Raw genomic sequence first — 5,686 nt, forward strand, 5'->3', positions numbered from 1 at the left:
TGCAGCTATTTATAGAAAATTTATTATGGTAATGAGGGTGATGGGTTAAGTGGTAGGGAGTGAGAGAGTGGGGTTTAGAAAGGAAGTATAAAAGCTTGGCAGTTAAAATTTAAATCACATTATAGAACTTTTTTCCTGAACAAATTACAAATTTTATAAAAAACCTTAAATGAAAACTGTCCCCATTTTAATCATTTTAAATAAATATTTATTTTACAACTGTCAAAGTCTTTGACAGCAGCTAACTAATTAATATATTTAACATCATACAATTTATTTCTCTCTGCATTGCTGCATTTATGTTCCTAAACTTTAATTAAGTTTCTAACCCGTCACCTGTTTCTTAACATCAAAAGAATCCAAAGCCCATATGCATCCAAATTTGCATACATCCATACACATTGTTCTCTAATTATACATTTTTGTCTTATTTTTATTATATTTTAAATTCATCATTTCTTGTCTCTGTTAGCAAACATTATTATTAATTTTCACTTTTCTTAATCCTTTCACTTCATACAAAATATACATTTTCATTTCAATTCTATCAACAATTTGCACTTTTACATTCTTAAGAATTTTTCCAAGAAGAAAAAATATGTATTTAAAATTAAAACAAACTCAACTCAACAGAAACTACTCATTAACAATGGGACAGATTTGATTCACTTTAATTTGACAAGAAAGTTTTTCTTTTTTTTTATAATTAACATTTGTGTTATTAGACATCAACAACTACACATTTTTATATAGTTAAATACATACTAAAAAAGTTTATATTGAAAAAGAAATAAGAAAAATTTACAACTACATAATAATTTATATTAAATTTATGTATATAAGTGAAATAATTACTGTGGAGAGCAAAACAATTCTCATTAATATAATTTTTTTATATTTTAATAAAGAAGTGCTAGTTCTGGTAGTCTGTAGTCTAGTCTTGTCTGTAGTCTAGTCTTGTCTGTAGTCTAGTCTATAGTCTTGTCTGTAGTCTAGTCTATAGTCTAGTCTATAGTCTTGTCTGTAGTCTAGTCTATAGTCTAGTCTATAGTCTAGTCTATAGTCTTGTCTGTAGTCTAGTCTATAGTCTAGTCTATAGTGTCTATAGTCTAGTCTATAGTCTAGTCTATAGTCTAGTCTATAGTCTAGTCTATAGTCTAGTCTTAGTCTATAGTCTAGTCTATAGTCTAGTCTATAGTCTAGTCTAGTAGTCTATAGTCTAGTCTATAGTCTAGTCTATAGTCTAGTCTATAGTCTAGTCTATAGTCTAGTCTAGTCTAGTCTATAGTCTAGTCTATAGTCTAGTCTATAGTCTAGTCTATAGTCTAGTCTATAGTCTAGTCTATAGTCTAGTCTATAGTCTAGTCTATAGTCTAGTCTATAGTCTAGTCTATAGTCTAGTCTATAGTCTAGTCTATAGTCTAGTCTATAGTCTAGTCTATAGTCTAGTCTATAGTCTAGTCTATAGTCTAGTCTATAGTCTAGTCTATAGTCTAGTCTATAGTCTAGTCTATAGTCTAGTCTAGTCTAGTCTATAGTCTAGTCTATAGTCTAGTCTATAGTCTAGTCTATAGTCTAGTCTATAGTCTAGTCTATAGTCTAGTCTATAGTCTAGTCTATAGTCTAGTCTATAGTCTAGTCTATAGTCTAGTCTATAGTCTAGTCTATAGTCTAGTCTATAGTCTAGTCTATAGTCTAGTCTATAGTCTAGTCTATAGTCTAGTCTATAGTCTAGTCTATAGTCTAGTCTATAGTCTAGTCTATAGTCTAGTCTATAGTTCTAGTCTATAGTCTAGTCTATAGTCTAGTCTATAGTCTAGTCTATAGTCTAGTCTATAGTCTAGTCCTATGGTCCTAGTCTAGTCTATAGTCTAGCTCTATAGTCTAGTCTATAGTTAGTCTATAGCTAGTCTCTAGTCTAGTCTATGTCTAGTCTATAGTCTAGTCTATAGTCGTCTATAGTCTAGTCTATAGTCTAGTCATAGTCTAGTCTATAGTCTAGTCTATTAGTCTAGTCTATAGTTAGTCTATAGTCTAGTCTTAGTCTAGTCTATAGTCTAGTCTATAGTCTAGTCTATAGTCTAGTCTATAGTCTAGTCTATAGTCTAGTCTATAGTCTAGTCTATAGTCTAGTCTATAGTCTAGTCTATAGTCTAGTCTATAGTCTAGTCCTATAGTCTATAGTCTATAGTCTATAGTCTATAGTCTCGTCTATAGTCTAGTCTATAGTCTAGTCTATAGTCTGTCTATAGTCTAGTCTATAGTCTAGTCCTATAGTCTATAGTCTAGTCTATAGTCTAGTCTATAGTCTAGTCTATAGTCTAGTCTATAGTCTAGTCTATAGTCTAGTCTATAGTCTAGTCTATAGTCTAGTCTATAGTCTAGTCTATAGTCTAGTCTATAGTCTAGTCCAGCGGTTCCCACCGTTTTTTACTTCGCGGACCCTTGAGGAATTTATTTAATTTCACGGACCCCCATACATATTTTGATATCTTATTGTTATAAATAACACTGTGATACAAAAGTGAAGAAAAATAAAATGCAGGGCGTTCTCATATACCCAATTCTATTTCGTTATAGTCCATAGAGTACGAATATATTTTTAGTTTTCCCCTATCACTTCGTTAACTTACTTTTAGAGCAAAAGATGCGAAAAAGAGCCATTTTTGAAGTTTTAAATTTGAAAATCATAAGTTTAGTAGTAGTTTTCATCCGATTTTCAAATCCGATATTTTTTTTAATGATACAAGTGTTGCCGTTTAAGTAAAGAAACTCACACTTTTTTAAAAAAATTTCATTTTCATCATGCTCTACTTTGACCTTGAGGCAGTGAGTTCATCTTTTATTACTTTCCTGAAGAATCACATAAAGGAAGGTTTCTAAAACTTGTTATTTCATAAAAATCTATGAAAAACTGGATGATTTATGCCAATTTTTCTAATAGCATGTTCCTCGAATTTTTGGTTTTCTCCATACAAATTAATTTTTGTATAAAAATGTTTATAAACATTTTTTAAACTTGTTACAAAGAAAACCAGAAACATGAACGTTTTTGTATGGAAGAAATATGCTATATTTTTATAAAACTTAGCACAACTCATAACCTTTTTCATCGATTATCATAAATTGACCATCATTGGAAACCCAACTTAATGTGCCTTTTTTCAAATGTAATAAAAGCTAAAGTTACTGCTTCATGGCCAACGTAGAGCAGTATGAAAATTAAAAATTGTGAAAAAAATGTGAGTTTTTTTACTTAAAAGGCCGTAACCAAGACATTAATCATAAATTTTGGATTTATTTTTTTGGGTTGAAAGACAACACTTGTATCTTTAAAACAAAATATCCAATTTGAAAATCGGTTGCAAACTACCATAAATATATTTTTTTAAAGTTAAAACTTCAAAAATAGCTCTTTTTCACATCTTTTGCTCTTAAAAAGGAACTAAACGAAGTGATCGGGGAAAATTAAAAATATATTCCTACTCTATGGACTATAACGAAATGGAATTGGTATATGAGAACCCCTGCATTTTTTTGCTGTATCACTGTGTAATTGTTCGTCCGAAAATTGTCTTAGTCCTGGTCCATAAACCCTATAAAATATTCCCGTACATTGAGATCGGAGATGTTTTCAATTGCATGGTTTTAAATATAGAATGACTTCTAACATGATGTTTAATTTTATGATCGTGAGAGCTTTCATGTTCATTTCTCGTCAAGGTATAGAAAAGGTTTCTTTATCAAGTATTGTCGACATGTGCTTAAAGAGTCATGTTTCTAAATTTTTTTGCGATTGCATAGGAGTGAGCTGAGTATGTAAGCTAAGTTTTCGAGAAAATATGTGAAAGTTAGACTTCTTCGATGTTGTTGCGGAATGCGTTACCCACATAAAATATGACCTGAACTCTTTGCGAATGTACTGTGAATTTGGATCTTAATTTTGAATTTTAAAATACCTACGAATTATTTTACTGCGTGGTTTTGACTATTTACGCAAAACGCTATGAATTTTCTGATGTTGATTTAATAATATTGGACAACAAAATGAAGTTAAAATCTGTGTATCACGTCGGAATGGAATATTTATATTTAAAATTAACTAGATTAACACTTTTGCTTACAATTTAAAAAAATATTATGAAATGTGACCTAACCTGGGATACCAGTATCAGTATTTAATTCTAAGGCAAATCATTATCCGTCTGCTATAAAAACATTTATTTCGATACATATACATTTATAAAAATTACAAATCACGTAATACTTTACTTTATAAAAGTGAAACAATAAATTTGTAAGGCCTAGCTTCATCCTGATAAACGACCGAAACAATAAAATTCAAAGAGTCACCAACAAATCTGGGATTATTGAATAAAAATTGTGTATTTTAGTATTTATGACAAATTTGGAGATATTTTTAATATTTTCTAACATATAGATAATATTTTTTATTCATGATTTTTTTCGTTCGTCTTCGCGGACCCCCTAGGATTTTGCTACGGACCACTAGGGGTCCGCGGACCCCCTTTTGGGAACCGTTGGTCTAGTCTATAGTCTAGTCTATAGTCTAGTCTATAGTCTAGTCTATAGTCTAGTCTATAGTCTAGTCTATAGTCTAGTCTATAGTCTAGTCTATAGTCTAGTCTATAACCTAGTCTATAGTAGTGCTGTAATATTCTACTACTTTTGATTACTCAATACTACTCAATACTTTTCGTTTGGGTACTCAATACTACTCGATACTTTTAACGGTTTTTTTTAAATTAAAAACGAGGAATTTTTCCTTTTTTTAAGTAAAGTTAGACCAGACATCACACCTCTTTTGAGACATTTTATTTTTTTAGATAGCGTCGATAAATATTTGTAACTGTTTAACTATTATTGCAGTGTTTAAATTATTTTTACATTGATTTGATATTGCTAAGAGTTGCATTTCTAATAATGATATGGTCTATATTAGATTTTAGAGCTGTATTTTTTCACATCATTGCCGTTAAATTTAAATAAGTTAAATCCATATACAAGTCTGAAAGTATTGAGTAACTACTTTTTAGTATTGAGTACCCAAAAAATAGGGCAAATACTCGATACTCGATACCCACTACTCAATACTTTAACAGCACTAGTCTATAGTCTAGTCTATAGTCTAGTCTATAGTCTAGTCTATAGTCTAGTCTATAGTCTAGTCTATAGTCTAGTCTATAGTCTAGTCTATAGTCTAGTCTATAGTCTAGTCTATAGTCTAGTCTATAGTCTAGTCTATAGTCTAGTCTATAGTCTAGTCTATAGTCTAGTCTATAGTCTAGTCTATAGTCTAGTCTATAGTCTAGTCTATAGTCTAGTCTATAGTCTAGTCTATAGTCTAGTCTATAGTCTAGTCTATAGTCTAGTCTATAGTCTAGTCTATAGTCTAGTCTATAGTCTAGTCTATAGTCTAGTCTATAGTCTAGTCTATAGTCTAGTCTATAGTCTAGTCTATAGTCTAGTCTATAGTCTAGTCTATAGTCTAGTCTATAGTCTAGTCTATAGTCTAGTCTATAGTCTAGTCTATAGTCTAGTCTATAGTCTAGTCTATAGTCTAGTCTATAGTCTAGTCTATAGTCTAGTCTATAGTCTAGTCTATAGTCTAGTCTATAGTCTAGTCTATAGTCTAGTCTATAGTCTAGTCTATAGCCTAGTCTAT

The sequence above is a fragment of the Lucilia sericata genome, unplaced genomic scaffold (genome assembly GCF_015586225.1).
Source record: "Lucilia sericata isolate MDLA Ls3-8-SP2 unplaced genomic scaffold, ASM1558622v1 Contig000404F_arrow, whole genome shotgun sequence".
Lineage (NCBI taxonomy): Eukaryota > Metazoa > Arthropoda > Insecta > Diptera > Calliphoridae > Lucilia > Lucilia sericata.